Source organism: Acipenser ruthenus, chromosome 19 (assembly GCF_902713425.1).
Source record: "Acipenser ruthenus chromosome 19, fAciRut3.2 maternal haplotype, whole genome shotgun sequence".
In the NCBI taxonomy this organism is placed as follows: Eukaryota; Metazoa; Chordata; class Actinopteri; order Acipenseriformes; family Acipenseridae; genus Acipenser; species Acipenser ruthenus.
The window spans coordinates 20,453,542-20,477,589 of record NC_081207.1 but is presented as its reverse complement, the minus strand read 5'-3'; the positions used below and the strand labels follow the sequence as shown (position 1 = coordinate 20,477,589).

The following is a 24,048-nucleotide window of genomic DNA, read 5'->3' as shown; positions in this document are numbered from 1 at the left end:
AGTTTTGGCCGATATCAGACTTTGTTCTGGTATTTTAAAGTTCAATTTTAATGTAAAATGTATTTTTTACTTATGTTTTAGCGATAGGCAGTAGTACTGCTGCATATTCAGTGAACCTCCCCCAAATGTTTTACCTGCATTTCTTATCAGGTGCCTTGAAACCTTCAGAACCAGGCAGGCAATCTAGGTGGGATGTTTCTGCCAAAGAAAAGGAGGGCAAAGATCCTGTTAGCAAGTTCCTTAGTTTGGCCGGAAATGAAGCAGCTGCAGAGAAGCAAGGATCTCCCTCGACTTCAAATGAGCCAGAGCCTGGACAGAAGGAAGAACCTCCCATAGAAGTAATACATAAAGAACTTGGTTTCAGTTTACAAGAATGCATTATGTTACCTGTGTCTAGTATTGTCCGTAAACACATTGCCGACTCTTATCATTTTTAATTGCACATTGTGGATCATAAATCAACTGGGCAATACATCTGTCAACATTCACTTGGGAGTGTTCACCAGGAGAAAAAATCTGTAACCTGAGAACGTAAATTTACATCCGTTGTAGTAAGGAGTATGTTGTCTCTGTCTGTGCAGGGTTCACACTTAAAAAAAAAAAAAAAAAAAAAAAAAAAAGTAAAGTAAACGTTTTGAAAAATGGCGTTTATAAAATCCAATTGTGATCGAAAAATGTATAAACCTGAAGTAACAAATTGTTTGCAAACTTCTAATAAGTCAGGTTTAGCTCGGGCATTGCCCAGAATGGCAGGTGTAGCCAACCAAAGGTTGTTAGCAGAACAGAATTATTTCTAGGTTGCAGATTCCCCTTAAACCAAATTGCTGCTCATTCTATGTTTACTTGAAATTCTCAGCATGGGCAGAAGGGGAGCTTTAACTTTGATATCACCACAGGGAAGTAATGTTCAGCTGAAAACAATTTCCTGGCCACTACAAACTCCTGTAAAAGTTACAAGTGGAGTGTGTTTGGCTGCATTCCCTAGTTGATTAGAAAGCCCAGGATATATATCAAAACAATCACAATTATGTTTCATCAAACTTTGGCTGTTAAATTTTGCTTTAAATTCAAACTTATGTTCTGTCATCTACATTACAGTAATGCTGAGTTTCTTTATTACCTATCATCGGTCTATATTCATTGCTTAGATAATTATTTGCCATGCTTACTATGCCAGAAAAGATTCCTCATGACTGATTGCAGCGAAGCACATTAGAATTGCAGAGGCTTCAGTGCACAGTGCTTCACTATGGGCATTAGTGCAGAGTGCAACTCTTATATTCTGCCCCATTTCGCTTCCTTGTAATTAGCCATCATATTTAATTTTTTTGCTTGACCCCGGTCACGGTCGGCAGTGATATAGCCTGGATTCGAACCTGCGATCTCCAGGCTACAGGGTGCATCCTGCACTCCACATGGAGTGTCTTTACTGGATACACCACTCGGGAGCCCCCACTGGTTAGTATTGTTAACAGTGTGCCATTCCATATGAAATCAATCACCAAAAACCTCGACCACCTTTGATTTGGATAAAAATGTCCATGCATGTTTGCCTTTGGGAGAAGTGGTTACAGTGTAAATTTTAGGCCTGAGTGACATCCCATTCATGAGATAGAGTTCATCAAAGCTAGACCTGATTTGGGCACCCACCCTACCTTTACTTGGTCATAACTCCCCCCATAATTGACATGAAAGCTGGTGATGGTGTTGTGTTAAAGCTCTCAAATAGAACTATATTCATCATATCAAAATTGATGTGAAAGACGAGATACAGTTGTGTGAGTTTGTGACCTTTGACCTCACCCAGGTCAAATTGCATAACCTTGGATTTTTGTCAGTTTGATAGATTGTAGCCTAAACCATTATCTGCATTTCCTGCAAATTTCATTTTGTGCCTGCCGTTGGTTGAGGCACAGCACAGAGTTGAATGCAGAGTGTCGGGTGAATCTTCTTGTTAAATTGAAGCTGCAGTGAACTGGTGCAGCTGTAACAGATTTATGTTAATTAATTAACCAAGTTGGCCTATTAAGACTTGTGACTAAAGTATAGCACAGGTGAATTAAATGCATATAAATACTTAAATGTGCCCTTTATAAAGTGAAAAACCAGAAAACCCAACTATAACTCAACTAAAGTGTGTCCTTAAACATCAGTTTAACATTCTTGACATTAAATGTTTGTAGCTAAAATTCTTGCAGTTTTGCAGTCTATTTGATATTGAATACAATTAGTTGCATAAATGGCAAGTACTTCCACGGGATGCCTATCGGATTCAAATCCAAAAATTGGAGGGAGAACGCTAATAGAGGAGATTGCTCAAATGGTAAAATTGTTCTAAAAGAGCGAAGATGTTAGTCGACTCATGGCTGGAAAGAAAGATTTTGTTTCTGTTTACAATAAAGAGTCGGGAAGTAGGGAGCACCAACAAAAACAGCTTGTTCTCTGCAATCTGTCGTGTCTTCAAATTACAGCATCCTGACATTAAGATTGGCTTCTCCAAATGTGCAGAGCTGAAACCAAAGGAGTGTGTATTACAGAAGTGGTACACATGCTGTGTGTGTCTGCACAACACACCAGAATGTAAAGCTGATGTTCATTTGTTCTAAGCTTTTACAACTGAGTGCCAGTACAGAAGTACCTTTGAATCACTATCAGCATCGCTTATCTTATCTCATGTGTTCCCCACCTAATGTCAATTGCCACTTAGGAAAGTGTGAAAATTGTCCGTCACTTAAAGATTTCAAGAGTCATTTACAAATGCTCTTTCAAGGTAGCCTGGTGGACGCAGTGGAGTATCGGAAGTGTACTACAACTGACAGATCCACCCTTCAGACAATCGGTGAACCTGTGGATCAGTTCATAGAGACTTTCACAAGCCATTTCCAACGTCTTCATGGACATGATTTCATCGCAGAGATGCAGACTGCATATTATCAACAGCTGAGGGATGAACTCCTTCAAGAAAATGAATTCCTGGTTGTTGGTGATTTATATTTAATTCACCTGTATTTGTTTGTTTTAGCCAATTGTGTAAATAGGGCACCTTGGTTAATTCATTAATATATTAATAGCAGTTACAGCTGTTCCAGTTCGCTGCAGCTTCAATTTATCAGGAGAGGAGCGTATACCCAATTGCAAATAAATATTTGTGTTTAATTGTATTAGGTGTGTAATCGCTTCACTTAGAAGATTCACATGACACTCTGCATTCAACACTGTGCTGTGCCTCAACCAACGCCAGGCACAAAATGAAACTTGCAGGAAATGTAGATAAGGGTCTAGGCTACAATCTATCAAAAACTGACAAAAATCCAAGGTTACATGATTTGACCTGGGTGAGGTCAAAGGTCACAGATTCACACAACTTTATCTTGTTTAGCAAATTTGATATTTGAGAGCTTTAAAACAACACCAACACCAGCTTTCTATGTCAGTTCTGGGGGAAGTTCTGACCATGTAAAGGTAGGATGTATGTCCAAATCAGATCAAGCTTTGACCTGTATCTCATGAATGGGAGGTCACTCCGGCTTACAATTCAGTGTAACCATTTCTTCCAAAGACAATAATATGTGCAAAAGTATCAAAATCAGAGGTGGTCAAGTGAAAAATGTCAGTTTTGTTATTGATTTTATATGGAATGACCCATAGACTGTTGTACCACTCCCATTTTATGATGTTTGAAATCACTCTGAAAAGTTCCAAGTTCTGTTGCACTGATATCTAACTGGCTGGCATCTTGCAGGTCATGTGTTTTAATGTTTCCTAATCTCGACAAATCCCCTTACACTTGCTGCTGTACTTTACCATGAAAAAAAAAATATATAAATTGAACCCTTTCAGCCCGTAATTTGTTGAGCTGAAGAATAAACCCCTATTGAGTATATACGAGAAGAGGACAAAAGATGATTTTATTTTTATTTATTTATTTATTTTTAAAACATATTTATACACGACCTCAGACTGGGACCTAGGAGTCCCGTGAGGTTCCAATGTGATATTCGATGGCGCATATTAGCATACTGTGCTAACATAAGGCAGGACCTCGAGGTCTGAAAGGGTTAAAACCATTTAGAATCTTTTACACTAAAATAGAATTCCTTGGTGTGTGTTGTTTACTACATTTTTCCCTCGTCCAGCTCTCTACGCACTCAAGTTTATTTCACCACTTTGAAATCTACTTGCTCCTCACTCTGTTAGCCAAGTGCTGCTACTTGGAGCAGAAGTTTATCAACAGCATCTTCCAGCTCTGTTAAAACTCAGTCAGAAAGCACAGCAAACTTTTTTTCTTTTAAATGGTCTTTTTAGTTGCTGTTAACATTTTACTGAAAACACCCAAGATCTGGTATTTTCTTCATGGGCTTATAAGGTCATAACCTCCTTACATTTATAAACATACTGCACCTTTATAATGGTATGTTAAACACATAGCCCTGAATGCACTAATATTTACACAAATGTATCAACCGCTATCCCCCATCTTCCATCAAGAATAAGAGACAGGAATCAGTATGGAATGATCAAATTCAATCCTGTTTCCAAAGCAATACATATCCTTGTTTGAATTTTTTCTGCAGGATCATTGTCAGTGACTCCTGGTTCCATTGTTCATGAAAAACACAAGAAGAAATGCAAAGAGAAGCACAAAGCAAAAAAGAGCATAAACACAAGAAAGAAAAGAAGGTATGTTTTAAACACTAACCTGCAGCAACAAGCTGCTCAAGTGAAAGAACTTGGTGAATTTGCACCACAGAAAATGTCAACACTAATCTTTTACTTTTTCCAAATCTATGATGTGAAGAAAATCTAATACAATTTTGTACTGAGCCTTCTATCTGCTCTTAGCTGCTTTTAGAAGGTATTCTCTGCTACCATGGGGCTGCAACATGCCAGTACATGCCGCACACTGTGAAAGACACCAGTAATAGATTTGCCTCTGGCAAACTTTCTTTCTCAAATGTGTATATGCATGACATTGATATTGCCCTTCCTCACAATAGGTTAAGGCTACAGTTGTTTGCATAAGCAATATTTGTTTGTTTTTGTTAATGCTAAAAGTGGACTGAGGCAAGCCACGTTATCCAAATTGCAGTACTCAAAGTTTATACAATAACAACATTTTTAAAGATATTGAACCTCCCATAGTTATATTTATATTTGTAATGGTACTAATCCTCCTGATCAGTAAGTGGGTTACAGCAGTGAGGGGAAATTCAAATGAGGCAAAATAATTGCTGAAATACGTATATTTCACATAAAGCTACATCCACACTGGACACGAGTGAAGTCGGCGAATGTCAATCCACACCAGACGCAACTTGGAAACGACCCAAAAGACTGGAAATAAATACATGACCCTGCCCATGCATTCCTATTAGACATACGAGAGATGGGCTGTCCCATTACAAAACAGTTGTCGTGTTTTGATAAAAGGTATGACCTCCGGCAACTCCGTTATAAAATAAAGGTTGGACTTTATTTATAAAATCTATAGGTCAGTTATTGAACATCCCTATATATCCAATAGTTTTATTGTTATCATTATTAGTAGTAATTGTACAGTTGAAGTCGTATTTTTTTTTTTTTTTTTTTGTGGTAGTAGTAGTCTGATTTTGAAGCCTGGACAGCAGCATAGTTGAACTGATATCAACAAAACTGATATAAAACAAAAGAACAGAGAATCAATACAAAAAGAAGAGGGAGTTGGGTACCTTTTAACCTTTTTACCTCCTAACTTTCTTAAGTTCCGTTGCTCTTTTCTGGCACGCCATTGAAACTCCTGGGAACCTGATGCATTCCAAACCCTATTTTGCTTTAAGTTTTATTGATTTTATTTAAAGCTTGAGCCCACAGTACGTTCTAAAATCAACGTTGTGACAAAGCTAAGCATTTTACGTCAATTGCTATGGAAATAAAAGGACGCCAGAACAAAACATCACACGTTTGACATACAGCAATAGCACATTATTGACTAAACTGAAGTTTGTTTTCTATTGAGTGTCAAGATAAAACAATACAACTACACAAGACAGCACTTATTTCCCGAACAGAAATGTCCACTGACATAAGTAATATCTACCTTTTTGCATTAGATGAAGATATTCAACTAGAAAGGCGGTAAGAAGGAAACCGCGAGCTGGGAGCATCAAGAATTATCTCAGGTGAGTAGTACCATATATGTAGCAAAGTATGTATTACTGTTGTGTTCTTTTTTATTATTATTCTTACTAGGACGGCGAACAATAGTGTTGAACTTAGATGCCACTCCACTTAAGAAAATAAGATTCATATACACTTTATGAAATTCATAATTAAAGTTCGGGAGGAGGGTCAGACACCAATCTCCGCATCACCAAATTGAATCATTCAATTTACACATTAGCTAATTTAAATTGTTAGCACTATAAATACCCGCTTAACTTATCTCTCAGTTGCGTTTTGATTTCATCGTAACCCACCACCTCCCCATCTCCACCTTTCTTAATAACAGTTTTTATGTTTTATCAAATGGGGGTCTCAGCCTCGTCCAGTCGGCCAGGCAGCGAACCCTCAAACCAAGTTAGGTTTGATGCCAAATGAATGTGTATATACGGCATACTTTTCTGTTAAATCGCATACTCCGCATTCTCTACAATAAATATTTGTACTAAAACATTTTGTGATTGGTGTTTGTCCTGAACTACTGAAGGTGCTTTTGTGTACAAAAAAGGTAAATTGCTGCATTATGGTTGAAAAATGTGACATGATTATTTCCCTGTAAAATCTTATTATGTATTCCACAATAGTCCACTGATAATGCATTACACATTGCACTTTTCAGAAACATGTGACTAGTACTTGACCTTATTGTTTAGAACAAACAAGTGTCTAAAAATAAATATTGCTTCACTTTTATTAATGGAATTACGTTAGGGTAAAAATATTCTATTGTATTGTGCAATATTGTTATTTTGTCCTTGTGGCTCGAATGCTATGTAGACCCACGCACATTTTCTTACTTTGCAATCATATTTCTAATGTGAGCACAAACTTTAAACACCTTCGGACTTCAGAATGTGGTTTGCATTATGAGATGTGATAAATATTAAAATATGATATTGTTACAAGATGGCACAAAGATGAAAAAAAATGTAAATTGTGCAAGTGGGTCTAAGTAGTATTCGATACACGTGGAAAAAATATAAATGTGGCAATGGAAAAATTCATTTCTGCAAATGTACCATATTCCAGTTCCATTAAAAGGTGAAACAACTTCCATAGTGTATATTTTATTATTATTTTTAACATTGTCCTTTAGCATGTTGCAGCAAGTTCAATGCTGTTGTCATTGTAAGGCTTCCCCACAGTCATGCAAGTTGTATGTTTGATACGGTTTAGTCTTCTGTGCAGTCTTAATACTTTTAAGACTTTTCTGCAGTTTGTTTACATTCCACAAAAATAGTTTTAGCTGTGGAGACCAGAGTGATTCCCCAGTGCTGAAAGTCTGTAATAAAATCCATGGGGTATAGGCTGATCAAATCGACCCCTTAGTCACAGTGAATCAGGAAACATTTATTTTGCTATTGTAAAAGTTGAATACTTTTTAGAAAATCTGAACTTTATCTTTAGTGCATGCTAACCCATGTTATTGTTCATGCTGCTGCCACTTCTGTTTCGAAGACAGCAAAATACTTACATGTTCTTGTGACAAAACAGCAAAACTGGGTATGTTTCAAGAAAATGTTTGTCAAGTTCAGCGCCTTATTTATTTTTGTGGGGGTCTCTTCAAAAGTTGCAATTAATACTTTAAGGGCTGGTTTCACAGACCCCAAGAAAACTAATATCTTACATTTGTTTGGTTTCATAAACCCACGTTAGCACTACTCTGACTGCCTAACCTACGGTCAAGTTTACAGAGAATGTGAATGGCTCTACAGAAGACTTCAAAAGGCTTTAGTCTTAAGCATCTTTTATGGTCATTTGTTTCTGTGCTGCTCACAAGACGCGCATGTTTTGTAGTGTGTGGAAATATCAATATTTGTCATAAGATATGTTCCTTCCTCGAGAGGAAAAATACATTTTGAAATCAATGATCCATGTAAATACTGTATCAGCAGGTAATGATGTATATAATGCAGCTGATGAAATCTATTTCCTTCAGATGCTTTTCAGTACGTGAGGTATATACTGGAATCTTGCATTAAGGATGTTTTCATGTCTATGATGGGGGACACAGCACTCCGATTATTAAATGTGCAGTAACTCAACAAAAGGTGACCTTTTAAGCTGCTTTTTATATAGCAATAAAAACACAAAACATCAATTTAATGTTAATGTGGGCGGGTGATGTTAAATAAAATACAATGAAAAACAAATCTTAGCTTTTTGTACAGGACTTGGGAATGTCTGGATAATAATTATTTCCAGTAAGCCGACATATATTGTTACCATTATTTGGGTAACTTGTTCAAAGAAGTGAAATGTGTCCCAAGCTATTTACGGTTTTGTTTAATTAACATCTTTGAACGGACGTCACTCTGACGTTAGTCTATATCATCACGTTCATCTTTTTAAACCGTGTAGGATGTCTCTTACTGTAAGATATTTCATCTTGTGCAATTTGGGACAGAGGAACTCAAAAGTGTCGGGTTCTGAAATATAAATGAGACACCTTGTGCACATGTTACTGTTTTCTGTTTGTTTTACTTCAAATTGTGCTGTATGTTCTATGCACAGGATGACATCTGTACTCGGGATAAGATGTACTGGACCTTTGACAAATCCATAACAGTGATTTATTTTACGTAATTTCTAATGAATTATACATCTGAAGAGCATCAAGAACATGAAACTCGACAAGGCATTTTAATATGGTACAGATTATGATCGGTACAAATGACTAATCTGAACAGGGTCTGGAGCTCTAATGATGTATATGCCTCTTCACTAACTTGTTAAAGTTGTTTGGCACAAAGAGTAAGCATCCTAACAGCCTAAATATGCTCTGCTGCTTTGAGAATGAAATGGTTTTTAACATTCTGGAGCGAACAACAAACAGCATCGGAAATGTATGAAGAAACTGTGATTCCCAAGTGCTCTATTATTACAAGGGCTCTGTGTTTGTGCATTGCAGCAGCACTGACGCTGTTGCCAGGCAACATAATCAGCAGAAAATCCACACCAAGCCACAGTGATACATCACATTCATGGAAGTGAAAACCCCCAAATTGAATCAGAGGTGCTACAAAGCTGCTGGTAATTAAAATGTCACTGATGTTTCCTTGACCCCAGGACTGTACAATAAAAATAAGTAATTTGTTTCTTATAGTGAGTTTTGCTAGGAAACTAATATTGCTAGATTTATAAGATGTGCTGCTCTTTAGCACCTCAAGTCTCACGCCATAGAGTGACATTTTTCCGAGATATTTGCTAAACAGTTGGATGATACGGTATTTTGTTTTGGGGTTTTTACAGTACATTGCTTTTTCTTCATGTTCACAATTTTTCTTTTGTTCATGTGATCTTATGAATTCTCTGCTCTGCATTAAAATAAAGCTAGATGAAACTTGTTTTATAAAATAATTTACGAAAAATCTGGAGATTCTTGTTTTTCATTATTTTTAATTGTCACCCTTTTCTGTGTTTTTATAAGGCTGTTCACTGCATCCTTGGATAAGACCGTAAAAACTTTGGATGTTGAGACAGAATGCATTCTTGTAAGTCACATTACAACAAATATTTCAGTGGTGGTGTCACACATTTATGTAGCTAAACCAATTATCACAGATGAAAATTCCAGGTGTGCACAGGTAGTTCAATAGGAACACACAGTAAAATTCATCACACACTGCGATCATGTCAATTTGTTTGTTTGTTTTTAAAAAAGAAGCGCAGATAAACACTGATTGCAGTCCTAGGCAAAACACACCAAACTGTATTCTAAAGAGTAACAGAAAGTCACACTCACTTGCTATTGTTATATTTTGCTACATCAATAAACATTTTCTTGCATTCCTTGAATATGGTAGTTGATACTTCCTTTATAATAAAACCTGTAAGTCCGAGTGACGCACTTTGCTAGTTTAACAGCAGTGAGTCAAACAGATTCATGTTGCTCATCCGTATGGGTGGACTCATTATGTCCACACAAAGGTTAAAATGAGTCATGCTTTTGACAATATAAGTTGCCCATGCTACAGTCTTTGTAGAATGCTGTCAGCAAAACATTACATTAAGAAAAAATATTAATATTTAATAGTGGGCTATTTTTCACGATGGCATTGTTTCCTCCTTTTGACGTTTCCTCCGTAGTAGTAGTATGTAGTATCTGGCTTGGATGTGAAATACACCATCAACCTTATTGATGCGGTACAGAGTTGTGGCATCTGGAAGGTACTGCTTTTAGAATAATTACTAAATATAGCATACAGATCACTGCTTATATTTTAGTTAATACAATGTGTGTATATGTATAGTGTAATTGACTGTATATTGAACATGTATTCTATTTTTAAATTAATTTTCCTTTCTACCAGACCATCATAGAAGCACAATAACCTGCTGTAGGATTGATCCTGACAGCCAGAGTGTTGCTTCTGTATCCTCTGACAAGACCAAATAACTCTGGGATCTTGAAACGAAAAGAACGACTGTCTTTATTAATAAAAGGTAGGAACAAGCTAGTGCTGGAGATCATCTTAATATAGGCTTTGTTTAATGTTTTCATTGTTGATCTTTTAAAATGTTCTCTTAGACTCAGTCGAAGCTACTTGTCCCTCTGCAACACTGCATGCATATAGGTTTTCTCCCCCATTCACATCACTTCCTGTGTTAAAAGTACCTGACCCAACACTACACTGTGCCATCCCGTCACCTGACGTGAATCTAAAGTCTACAGCAAAAAAATTGTTATGTTATTCTGTTATGTTATACAAGTGGTAATATTTCTCTTATATAAAAAAAAAAAACCCTGGTTACTGTACCTTTAAAACTGTTAATGTAGAAGGGTAATTAAGTAGTTTGATTGTTGTAGCTTTGTTTGTTTTACTTATTCTGTCATTGAGTGTTTTTGTACCTGTGAGTCATGTTGTAGTTTTAAGTCTGCAGTGTAAATTAACGTTGTTTTGAACTTTTATCAGACATCTTTAATCCTCTTTTAAAACAACGTTGAATAGCTCATGTTGCTACTTAACCTTTTTTTTTTTTTTTAAATTGAATGGCACTGGGATTCTGCCAGTTCCTGGGGTTGTGAATGATGCAATATATTGGAATACCACCACATTTGAAAGTGGATTTTTATTTTAACAGTCTGTAGCCACAGTGCACCTTTTCAAGTATTTTTTTAAGGCTTGTGTGCTAAGAATAATTGTTTGTTATTAACAAAATGGTGCAGCTAAGCTACCGAGTTTTTTAAAATTATTATTTATTTATTTATTTATTTATTTATTTATTTATTTATTTTTTTATTTATTTTATTAATAAATAATGACATGCTGTCTTTATTCTGAGTTAAAGTGGTGGTTGAAAAAATCATAGAAAACTGTGATGCTGTACACGTATATATCCTTGCAGTGTCCTTTTCAATACATCACGATTTAATATTCATTACTCATGCAACCATGAGTCATTCAGGTGATATTCTTGTGGTTGTGTTTCCTACACTTAAGAGGGAGATGCTATTTGTATATATGCAGGGGTATCTGTGTGGTTTTATTTTACAGTTGAATAATGAGCTATAGTGAACAATAGAATGAGTTTGTTCTGAACACTGTATGCTCTTCTTTAATGCTTAATAATATGTTGCAGAGAGATTTGCAGATACTTTTATATCAGTGGATTACTTAGTAAGCACATTTTGCGGTGTTTTAAAACGTAATGCTATTTTCCAATTCATATAATTTCAGCAGCCATAGCAATGTAATCTCAGACTGCAGCTTCAGCCCAAATGACCGTTACTTGTGCACTGCTTCATGGGATAAAACCTTACGACTATGGGACATCAAAACGGGACAGTTTCGCACTGAAGGAGCAGCGACCCTGGACAAGGGTCATTTAGGCAACATCAGCTCCTGTGTATTCTCTAAAGACTGTAAGCCAGGTTCACACTCCATGCACACTTTATTGCACGGTGCAATGCCCTCAATAGAATCAATTTTAAAGTGAATCTGTCACATAGTGCAATAAAAAATTGCATTACATTCCATTTGATTTTCTCCAATACAAAATCCACCACTTTATTGAATCGGCATCCTTGTGATTTTATTTTCTCAAACACAAAAACAAAAGATATTTACCAAAGGCAGTCTTGTTAAACAAAACCACAAGATGAGAGCAAATGTAATGTATAAACAATTGGATAAACGGCCAACTATGAGGAATTGTATTCACTCAGCAATACAAAACATCAGCATGTTGCCGGTAATATTCAAGAGTGAAAGAAAGATGCTTTAGGAATATTGTTTTTAATTTTATATAGTAAACGTAGCTCACAGCACTTAACTAAATCAACACGAGAATGAAAACTACTTGATTTATATAAACTGTTTGTGATCAAAAAGGACGTTTTTTTATTATACTTTGCTTTTTAGACCACTGACTAGTATTCTGATGATTTTATTGCTACAGGTGATGCAATGTTTTACTTATGTCAGATATTTTGTTTTTAGAACACAGACTTTATAAAGTTAAATTAAACAGTAGCACTTGTGTATTAATAAGAAATACAAGTTAACAGTCCTTAACAAAAAATGAGTTTTGATTTGCTGATGTTGAAGAATAGTGCCTGCGGTTCATTTGATAAGGTTGTGTAAAAGAATGCAATTTCCCTCGGATCATCAGTCAGAAATGCTTCTTTTGACTGCTTTTGCATTCTGTGTTTTGAAGTATAGAACATCGACTTGGCAGGTAAAACTAATTGTAAACAAACTGCAGGAGGTGACCGACTCAAGCAGGGCATAACCCTAAAAAAAGAAATGCAAATGTACTTGCCGGTAATTTTAATTAAGAAATAAAACCTGCACAGAGGGTATTAACACAGATTATAGACCACTGTTTTTCTTAACACTAACAAGCCTCATCTGATTGATGTTGTTGCAATATGTCAGTGAAGTTATGAAGAAATATTATAGGTTGATTTGTTTTAGAGCCCATTAAAGCAAATTCAGATTCAACCTTTTAACTGTGTATGCATATTTCTTTTAAAGAATAGAATACAATTTAAACCTGAAAATATGACACCCAGATACACTAGTCGCAAGTTCCTCCATGTTACATAGTGTAGCCTACAGTTATATTGTAACTTCATTTGGTTTTACCTCATTCCTTCATTCCCATTCCCAGCCTCTCTACTGCTTTCACCTCCCTACTTCCTTGCTATCTTATACCACGGATGCATATCCTTACTTTACTGCTAGCAGCAGTTATAAAACAGCAGAGAAAATCAACAACACCTGTTTCTTTTTATTATCTTACAGCATCTGTTCTAGTATCTGGTTCCTATGATAAAACCATAATAGTCTGAGATATGGCAGGAGCATGTTAAAAGCTTGTTTTAAAGGTACAGTAACACATTTTAGACTTTTAAAAGATTCACATTGTTTATCTACTCAACGTTTCACTTTTTTTGTTTTGTGTTTTTCAATTAAGAAAAAAAAACAAAAAAACTTTGGTAATGGAGAATCATTTACCACCAACATTCGCCCCCATCACACTGGCGAGTCTCCTAATGAGTCCAGACAGAGGATTCCCAGGCTGGGCCCTCGCCTCCAGTAGCTTCAGTAGGTTCAGTAGCTTGCTACCATTTGTTGCTTAGGTTCAAATAACAAGTGTAAAAATGTATTAGACTTACCTTATTGGGCATATTTAATGTATTTTATGGCATGTTTTATTTAAGTAATGTGGATGTACTCAGATTGAGGGATAAAATTGGAAGTCAGTCTTTTTTTTATTATCAGTAAATTATTGTAATTTTCAGTGGCATGAAGACTGGGTGACGGATGTTCACGTAAATTCTGACAAGCAGTGGATTCTGTCTAGCTCTAAGGTAGACAGTACTACACAGACCAAACAACAAGAAGTGGGTTTTAATTACACCTGAGTAATGTAATACAAATAACTGCACTTTCCTATTCTGATCATCCCAGTTTAACCACATAAGCATGTCATACATTAGATGCATTAGTAACATCGTGATTTACCTAGGAGGACATTGCTAAGTATTTCAGCCTAAAAGTAAAGTCTTTTTTCAACCGAGGGGCTGTTTTTTGAAAAATCTTTGAAATTAGGTGTAAGAAATAACCACTGGGTGTTTGAAACCTTCCCTCATGTGGATTCGTAAATGGAAAATCTCTCTACAAATTCACTTGTGACAGAAATTGCAACCCCAAACAGCTAGCGATACACATTGTCAATATTCCTTGTTTTTTTTTTTTTTTTTCCTTAATGGTTGGAAATCAATTTGTGTTTCAGGACTCTACTGTGCGCTTGTGGAATATCGAATTCAGATCACATCCCATCAGTAATTGAGACTCGAAAAGCAAAGGGATTAAAGATAGTGAAGGTTGGCATTAATATAATGTCAGGTGATAATCTGCAAGTGCATGTCTTCTAAGACATTGGTGCTTCTTATTTAAGTCTTGCAAGAGAAGGGGCTAAACCAAAATAAGTGTTTTTTTTTTTCAGTTTACTATAACATAAAAAATGTAGTCAGCTGTTTAGTACTTAGTCCTGGTTTGGGAAATAAAGGTGATTATAGTATTGCCATGTGTGCACAACAATTCTGTTACTAATTTTTAGTGAGGACAACTGATAGACTATTCATGCTAGTCATTCTGTTTAGTGTTACTTTAAATGTAAGTGGTCACAATCTTTTGGCTATAGACTTTCTAAATGACTGTCCAATCTTTCACTTCCTCACTATTAACCCGGTTTCTCTGTTTTTGATCTTTAGTGTGAAGAATGTGGAAAACCTTTTTCAATGAACCAGATGGAAGACTGAGTTTATTTCTAAATGTGTATTCTGCCGGCTATCCTCTCCTTCCACATATCATCTGCCACTTTCTCTTTGACACTGACTGTCACCACTTAATACAATTTTATTCTGTACATTTTGCTGTATATTCTATTATGATTCATGTCTGTGTTTTTAAAGATATAATACTTACTTTTTACCACCCTTTTACCTGATTTTCTTTCACTTTAACACCATTATGAAGTTGGCCACAAGGAGAGGGATGAAATCTGCACTAAAAATAATGAAATGCAATAAGTTATCAAATAGCAGTCCTTTTATAAAAATACATAAGTACAGTAAGTATTGTAAGAAAAAAAGTACTAATAGTAAATCCACATGTGAAAAAGTGTCAGAGACAGACAGCTTCCTTAACCAAGTTTCTTCATAACAGTATAAGCGGTTTTCTCTATATAAGTAATCTTGTAAGAGTAGCATACAGACAAACGAACGACTCCTTGTCAAGTTCCATCACAAAAGAGAGATGTGACTGTATATGCAACATTGAAATAAACTGTTTTGTATTTGCCTCAAAATTATTAACTGTTTCAAAATAAAGGCAACAGGTGAATTTTATTTACTGGATCTTGTGTGGTCAGTAAAATGTGTAAAAAATATATATATATATATATATTATCTTAATCCTGTTTTCTAACTTTTAACAAAAGAATCCCACCTGGAAGTTGGTTACTTATTCCCAGTTCCTTATTGGTGGTATAGTTGACAAAGCAGCGTGTCCTTTTTTGTGTGTTTTAACTCACTTGCACATCCTGCTCAATATATTGCTACTATTTAGCAGTTTACCGCTCCCTCTTTCAAGAAAAACTAAAATATTAAAAAGTGTCTATCAGCAGCATAGTGGATCCCCATATATTACCATCTTATTTTGCCCCTATTTACCCCCTTAGACGCTTTGCTCGCTAAATATCTAGGTATCCCTAGATAGGTTATCATCTCCTCTTTGCAAAAACACAAAAGCTTTTAGTGAGCAAATCGTACCCCACGAGCAGCAGCACCCCAAAGTGTAGACCATTATAACCAATACAGAACGCATGGGGGCACGTCTTTTGATGCCTCATTTACACCCCTTAGACACCATGCTCACCAAATATCGAGGTATCCCTAGATAGTTTATCGTCTACTCTGCAAAAACCTTAAATATTTTAGTGAGCAAGACGTACCCCACGACCAGCAGCACCAAAGTGTAACCAATGCATAGGAATCCCTTTGCTTTTGTTGATAAATGGGGTCCAAAGTATGACGCTGAAGTCGGCTTCTTATTCGCCAGTTTCTTATTCAGCCAGCTTCTTATTCGCATCCCGTAACACAAATTGAATAAGTAACTGGGGTATTTTCGGGGTTAAATCGTTTGGTGCCACTTATTTCAAAGCCGATTCTCACACAGGTGGAACCCCTCTGTCACCCATATGTATTTGTCCTGGCTCAATAACGATTTTGAAAACAGCGGGCAAAAATGGCACTGATGGCAAATCGGCATGTTATCCATTTAATGCAAATTGAATAAGTAACTGGGGTATTTCAGGGGTTAAATAGTTTTGGGCCACTTATTTCAAAGCTGATTCTCACACGGGGAATCCCTCAATATTATGAACTAACCACACAGCACCAATTCCCACAGCTTTTTCCCGAAGTGTTTTTTTTCTTTTTTTCTTTTAAATTATTGTTATTACTGCATTAGCAACAGCGTGATGTCTGAGCAACACTTGAAACGAATACAATCACTGTCCTGCCCTCTACAGAGATTGCAATAAACAGATTCCCACACACACCAAATTACTGTAGAAGTAACGAATGTACATATAATGCTTACTTTCAACTGACTACACTATGTAACACAATTTTTGTTCCTGGGTAGTAAGTGTTATTTCCTAATTGCTTATGCCTCAAAAGTATAGAAAATGGCTATTATTCCCCACAAACTTTGCTTTTGTGACCAGGACAGTGATATTTTGAAATTTACATATTTCCAATGAGAAAACAGGCGAATTTGTGTCTTTTTGTTCACATAAAGTCAGAAAAAAACAACATATGAATCCATATTAACATGTATTTATACTAAAGTAATACAAAAATGACTACAAAAGATTTAGAAGTGAGTAGTTTTTCGAGATTTACGATTATACTGTAAATCACTTTCATGAATCAGCCCCCAAATGTAGTCTCCCATCGTTCTCGTTATACTGTCCTTGGTAGCTGTCCGTTCAAAGTCCAGTATATCCTGGTGGAAGCGCTCGCCTTGCTCCTCCAAGTACGCTCCCATGTTCTCCTTGAATTTATCAAGATGAGCATCAAGGATATGGACTTTGAGGGACATCCTACAGCCCATTGTGCCGTAGTTCTTCACCAGAGTCTCAACCAGCTCCACATAGTTTTCGGCCTTGTGATTGCCCAGGAAGCCCCGAACCACTGCGACAAAGCTGTTCCAAGACGCTTTCTCCTTACTAGTGAGCTTCTTGGGGAATTCATTGTACTCCAGGATCTTCTTTATCTGTGGTCCGACGAAGACACCGGCTTTGACTTTTGCCTCAGACAGCTTAGGGAAGAAGTCTTGAAGGTACTTGAAGGCTGCCGACTCCTTATCTAGAGCTCTGACAAATTGTTTCATAAGGCCCAATTTGATGTGCAGTGGTGGCATCAGCACCTTCCGGGGGTCCACCAGTAGCTCCCACTTGACGTTGTTCCTCCCCACAGAGAACTCGGTCTGCTGTGGCCAGTCCTGCCTGTGGTAGTGCGCCTTGGTGTCCCTGCTGTCCCAAAGGCAAAGATAGCAGGGAAACTTGGTAAAACCGCCTTGGAGACCCATCAGGAATGCCACCATTTTGAAGTCTCCTATGACCTTGATGCCATCTCAGAAAAATGCAGATATGTATCCACTTAGACAGCTGGAACTAAACTGAACTGGTGGGCTTAAGGTCCCTGTATTTATACTACTATTTATATTACTGGAAAGTTCTAGAAAGTTCTAGAAGTTACTCTACTCTACTTTACTCAGCACTGAATCTATCTGGAATGTACTGGAAAATAGGTAAATTTCAAAATATCACTGTCCTGGTCACAAAAGCAAAGTTTGTGGGGAATAATAGCCATTTTCTATACTTTTGAAGCATAAGCAATTAGGAAATAACACTTACTACCCAGGAACAAAAAAAAAATAAAAAATTTGTTACACGGTGCTATTCAATACTGAATATAAAAAGCAGACGCTCGTGTAAACAATCCGACAATGCGGCCCTACAAAGGGGTTTCCAAACACCAGAAATAGACATTTTTTAATTATCATTATTGTTGTGCTTTAATTTAATTTGATTAATAATTTGTCATAGATTTTTTTTATATCAATTTAGAATCTGAAACCGGGGGTGCACTAAATCTAAACTAGACGGGTCTTAACGCCGGGCCTGAACAACTGTCTGAAGTAGACGAGTTGTTGTGAAGGACACTGCAGCTTTATAAACAACGTGCTCATTTGTATACCGATGTGCTTTCTTTATTTTATTATAATTGAATTATTATTATTATTATTATTCTTCAAATAGAAATGCCTACCATTTTTGCTAATAAAAAAAAACCCGCCAAGGTCACATTCATATAATTTTTATCCTGCCAAAAGTAGTTTATTTCCTTGACAATTCCACGCAAAATCATGAATTAGCGCCATCTTATGTCACTATGTTATAAACGCATTTTTCTGCTTTTGCTCACAGCGGCGTCGTGGCTTAGATGGTTAAAGCGCCTGTCTAGTAAACAGGAGATCCTGGGTTCGAATCCCAGCGATGCCTTTTTATTTGGAGTTCCTTTTTGTAATTAATAATAATAATAAAATGAAACAATGTACTGGCACTAATAATTGTACAATTTGATTGTTAAAATCAAATTATTTGTTTCTGAGAGTTAAACTTAATGGCACATTTGTGTAAATAGAAGTCTTACATAGTGTTTTTATTAAACATACTGGTTTTTTTTTACACTGACAGTAGTTGGGCGACCAATACCATACGAATACCGGCCATTTTAATAGTATCCTACCTTTCAGTCAATCTTATACTTGCCATTCCTTTGTTCACGGCGTTGCAGATTGCTAGGACTGGCACTAGGAGTCGCTGTGCTTGTTTTTAAAGCTAGAGATGGAGAAATGAATACTGTACAACTGTATTTAGGTATACAAGAGCAGTATAATTAAGTAGATATGGTTTATTAATTATTATTTATTTCTTAGCAGACACCCTTATCCAGGGCAACTTACAATTGTTACAAGATATCACATTATTTTTACATACAATTACATTTTTTTATACACAATTACCCATTTATACAGTTTTTTTTTTTTTTTTACTGGAGCAATCTAGGTAAAGTACGTTGCTCATGGGTACAGCAGCAGTGTCCCCCACCTGGGATTGGACCCACAACCTCTGGTCAAGAGTCCAGAGCCCTAACCACTACTCAACACTGCTGCCCACATTTTAATAATGTTAATGACATTAATAATGTCCACTAACAACGGTCTGTTAAAATAAAACTAGTAAATGTTATTTTACATTCTCACACACAGTTCCTCAAAATTATTTTGTTTTTTTAAACTTCATATGAACAGTTTGGTAATGGCAACTGAACATTTGAGTAACATTTGACAACTTGGCTGAAATGTTAGCAGATGTACATCCAGCAGGTCTTTAAATTAATCTTCTTAGTATTTCTACAGAAAGTAAAAGGTGTAATTTAATTTCACTATTTTAACTACCCACTAAGACCATGAAGCTTCCCTTTAATGGAATCGGACAGAATCTGAACAAATTCACGAGCACCAATCCTGCTCGCCTTAATTCAATAAACAATCAAAGCTATATACTCTAAATCACAATAACAATTTTAAAACCGATTCGTAAACAACTTTATACTCCTTAAAAGCCCCTGATTTAAATATCTGAGAACAAATGCACTGATGGAGATTTGTAGTAAATAGCTTTTAGTGTTAATTGTGAACAGCTTGTGCTGCAACTACTGTATAGACCAGATTGGCTGCATTTGAATACAGGTATAGTAGTCTGGTACATAGGTATTTGTAAAGTTTTGGAATCTTCCATGGAGGAAAACAGTTCAGTTCTACTGAGGTCTCAGGTAGTGTTTTATCCAATCAGCTTGCAAGTTTTCCGGCAGTATTTTATTTTATTATTATTATTATTATTATTATTATTATTATTATTATTATTATTATTATTATTATTATTATTATTTATTTCTTAGCAGACGCCCTTATCCAGGGCAACTTACAGTCGTAAACAAATACATTTCAAGAATCACAGTGCAAGTAAAAATACAATTAAGAGCAAGATAAATACAATGATGAATACAATGACTTTGGTTCAAGCAAGTACAAGTGTGACAAAATACAATTCAATAATACAGCAGATAACAGTGTCAGTGATAGTTACATCAGGATATGATTAAATACAAAATACTACAGATTAAACACTTGGCAGATTATAGTACTCTGAAGTACAGGATTTAATGCAGTAAAATAGGGGGCAGATAAGAGCAAGTAAAGCGCATTTAAGGAAGGGTGATATGTGTCCCAGGGGAAAAACAGAGGAGTTCTACAGGTGCTTTCTGAAGAGGTGAGTCTTGAGGAGGCGCCGGAATGTGGTCAGGGACAGGACGGTAGCTCTGGAGGGAGGTGGGGTCGAGGGTAGGTTTTTTGAGGAGGGGAATGATAGAGGCTTTTTTGAAGGCAGAGGGAAAGAGACCAGAAAGGAGAGAGGTGTTGAGAAGGGAGGAGATGAAGGGAAGTAGAGCAGGAGCAGCAGCTCGAAAGAGGTGAGTGGGGAGGGGGTCCAGGGCACACGTGGTGGGTTTGTGACCCTGGAGCAAGGAGGAGAGGTCAGAGTCTGAGAGGGGCAAGAAGGTGGAGAAGGAGGGTGAGTTAGCAGGGGATGCAGTGGGTGTAGGGGTTGGAGCAGGAGGGGGTGCGGGGGAGGGAGAGGTGTTAAAGAGTTTACGGATATCTGAGATTTTAGAAGAGAAGAAAGAGGCAAAGTCATCAGAGGAGATAGAGGAGGGAGGAGGAGGGGGGGAGGGTTTAGGAGGGAGGAGAAGGTAGAGAATAGTTTACGTGGGTTGTTAGTGGAGGCTTGGATTACAGATTGGAAATAAGCACATTTAGCAGAGGAGAGAGTAGAGGAGAAGGAGGAGAGGAGAGTGCGGTAAAGGTCGAAGGCAGCAGGGAGTTTGGTTCTCTTCCATTTCTTTTCAGCAGATCTCAGTGTGATTCTTGCTGAGCGGAGCGCAGAGGAGAGCCAGGGTTGGGGAGGGGAGGGGCGGGCAGGTCGGGAGGTGAGGGGACAGAGGTAGTCGAGGGAGGAGGTGAGGGAGGAGAAGAGGGTGGAGGTAGCAGAGTCTACGGAGAGTTGTGAGAAGGAGTCGATAGGAGGGAGGTGAGAGAGAGCAGTGGAGGCAAGGACAGAGGGGGAGAGAGAGCGGAGGTTACGGCGAGAGGTGACAGTGGGGGTAGGAGGAGCAGGGAGAGAGGGGAGAGACAGAGAAAAAGAGATGAAATAGTGATCAGAGAGGTCCAGGGGGGTGACAGAGAGGGTGGAGGGGGTGACAGAGAGGGTGGAGGGGCAGCAGGCCCTGGAGAAGGTGAGGTCCAGTTGACGGCCAGCTTTGTGGGTAGGAGGGGATAGAGAGAGACAGAAGTCGAAGGAGTGAAAGAGAGGGAGGAATCCAGCAGAGTGGCTGGGGTTGGAGAGATGGATGTTGAAGTCACCTAACAGGACAGTTGGGGTAGACAGAGAGGGGAGGGAGGAGAGTAGATAGTCGAGTTCACCTAGAAAGTGAGCGAGAGGCCCAGGGGGACGGTACAGTACAATTAGCAGGAGTTGACAGGGAGAGGTTAGTTGGACAGTATGAAATTCAAAGGTGTTAACAGAGAGTGAGGAGAGGTCGGAGGGGACAGAAAAGAGTAAGGAGGGAGAGAGGAGAAGACCAGTCCCACCTCCCCGTCCAGTGAGACGCGGGGTATGGGACAGGACGTAGAGGACAGGGCGGCAGGAGTTACAGTGTTATCAGGGGACAGCCAGGTTTCAGTGAGAGCAAGGAAATCGAGAGAGAGGTGGGAGGCAAAGGCAGAGATGAAATCAGCTTTGTTAGCAGAAGAGTGACAGTTCCAGAGTGCACCAGAGAGTGTGCGGGAGGGGGGGAGAGGCAGAGGGATGAGGTTAGAGGGGTTGGAGGAGCAGCGGCGGAGAGAGGGCAGAGGACGAAGGCGAGAGGACAGAACAGGGAAACAAACTTTTTTCATGAGATGAAAATTCCAAATAGCACCAATTTTTTTTTTCACTTGAACGTTTTAAGAAACTAGGAGACAAAAAAGAAAAAAAGGTATTTCTATTTGAACATAAGTCATTTAAAAATCCACTGAGCTGGACATAATGAATTCACCCTATAAGCAATGATGCTGTCTCCTTTTTAGGTTGAAACACGGACTGCGCAGGCAGTACAGGCTTGGTGGGATGAGAAGAGATAACTATGAAAGCAGCAGTTACACTGGCCCCATCTGTGGACTATACACAGGTACATAAAGTACAGTACATATACCTCGCTTCCCCATCCAGTTTTGCATAGGATCAGCCTCTAGACCACAAGTTAAGCCAGAAAATAGGTCATGCATTCAAGCTATTTTCAAATCTGATTTGAAGCATATTTAAGCTGTGAAGAAGGTATTAATTGTGAGTAGGAGAGATAGACAGGAGCACGTTGAGAAATGTTTGCACTTTTTGAGATATTGCTCCAAGAAAACTGCCAAGACTATGTTTGATAACTCAATGACAAAATATTATTTCTTTAGTGCATAGCCAAAGCTGTATTTCCATCATAAGCCCGGGAACAGAGAATGTGACAACATGGATCAACCTGCCCTGGCATTGAGGTACTCTGAGCCATGTTGCCATGGTGACAAAAAGGCTCTAGGCCCTAAGGTTGGCTATATAATACCAAAGAAAAAATATTCCAGCAATATATTATATAAAACTAGAGTAGCCCAGGGAAAGTGTAGGAAAATACACTTAGGGTTTTTCTTGTTTTTGGCCTGATAGATAATAAAAGAGTTGAACAGCCTCCATTGTTTTATCCTGTTTACTAAAAAGGCTACGGACCATTTCATAGAAACCAATTTAATACCTTTGGTCAACACCTCCAAAAGTTCAAACATTTCTCAATGTGCTCTGATCCCCCCCACACACACCATTCTTCAGACTGATTACTGATTCCCTTGGCAAACGTTCTTTCATGATGAAATAGGGGCTCTCGTCACACTATATATGCACAAATGTATATTTAGCCCCTCATGAACTTATAATAAACGGCTGCACTGTTGTACACTAATGAACTTGTGATGAACCATACTGTGTCTCCTTTGCAGCTTGTTTGGGTAAGAACACAGTGCGTGGGCTGTGGCTATTTGAATGCCTCGAGATGTCCTGGAAAGTTTACCTATGTTGTCTGTAACTACGGTCCTATGTGAGTAATTTCCGTTTTTTTAGGTTAGAGGGCAATGGATGCCATTGGGGAATTCTAAAATATTCTTTCCTTAGTGCATAGCCAAAGCTTTATATTGCCAGAAAAGGAAATCTAGACAGACCCCCGGAAGAAAATGTAATAAAGAAAAGTAAATATATCTTTACTGCAGGGGAAACAAAGGCTTGGATCCAAAAGTACCGGACATAAAGGGAAAGCCCTGCTCAAAGTGCGACTCTGGACATGGCTGGTGTGAGGATGGATTGTGCAGTAAGATTGTGAAATTCAATTGACTTGAAATACCAGCAGTGATGATGACTTTTACAATAATATTTCTCGAGTGTCCTGGTGGAAACTGTGGTAAGAATCAGTTTGTACACTTTCCAGTCAGTTCAACTTTTGTAGTTCGAAGGTTCCCAAATGTTCTTGGCTCAAGGTCCCCCACGACAGCCTGATGGAGCTGTCACCCAGGGAATCCACTCAATGGGAAGTTTGGTTCCATTACAATCACATCCTGACAGAGCTGTCACTCAGGG

At 37.8% G+C, this 24,048-nt stretch overlaps 1 non-coding gene and 1 pseudogene across 1 annotated transcript; both read left to right on the top strand.

The window, feature by feature from the left end:
• The window catches only part of LOC117424466 (G patch domain-containing protein 1-like), a 30,597-nt pseudogene extending 15,059 nt beyond the window's left edge, over positions 1–15,538 (top strand).
• A 3,171-nt stretch (positions 15,539–18,709) lies between these two features.
• On the top strand, positions 18,710–18,783 carry trnat-agu (transfer RNA threonine (anticodon AGU)). The gene has a single exon. It is a non-coding gene; the product is annotated as a tRNA-Thr (tRNA).
• The last annotated feature ends 5,265 nt before the right edge of the window (positions 18,784–24,048 follow it).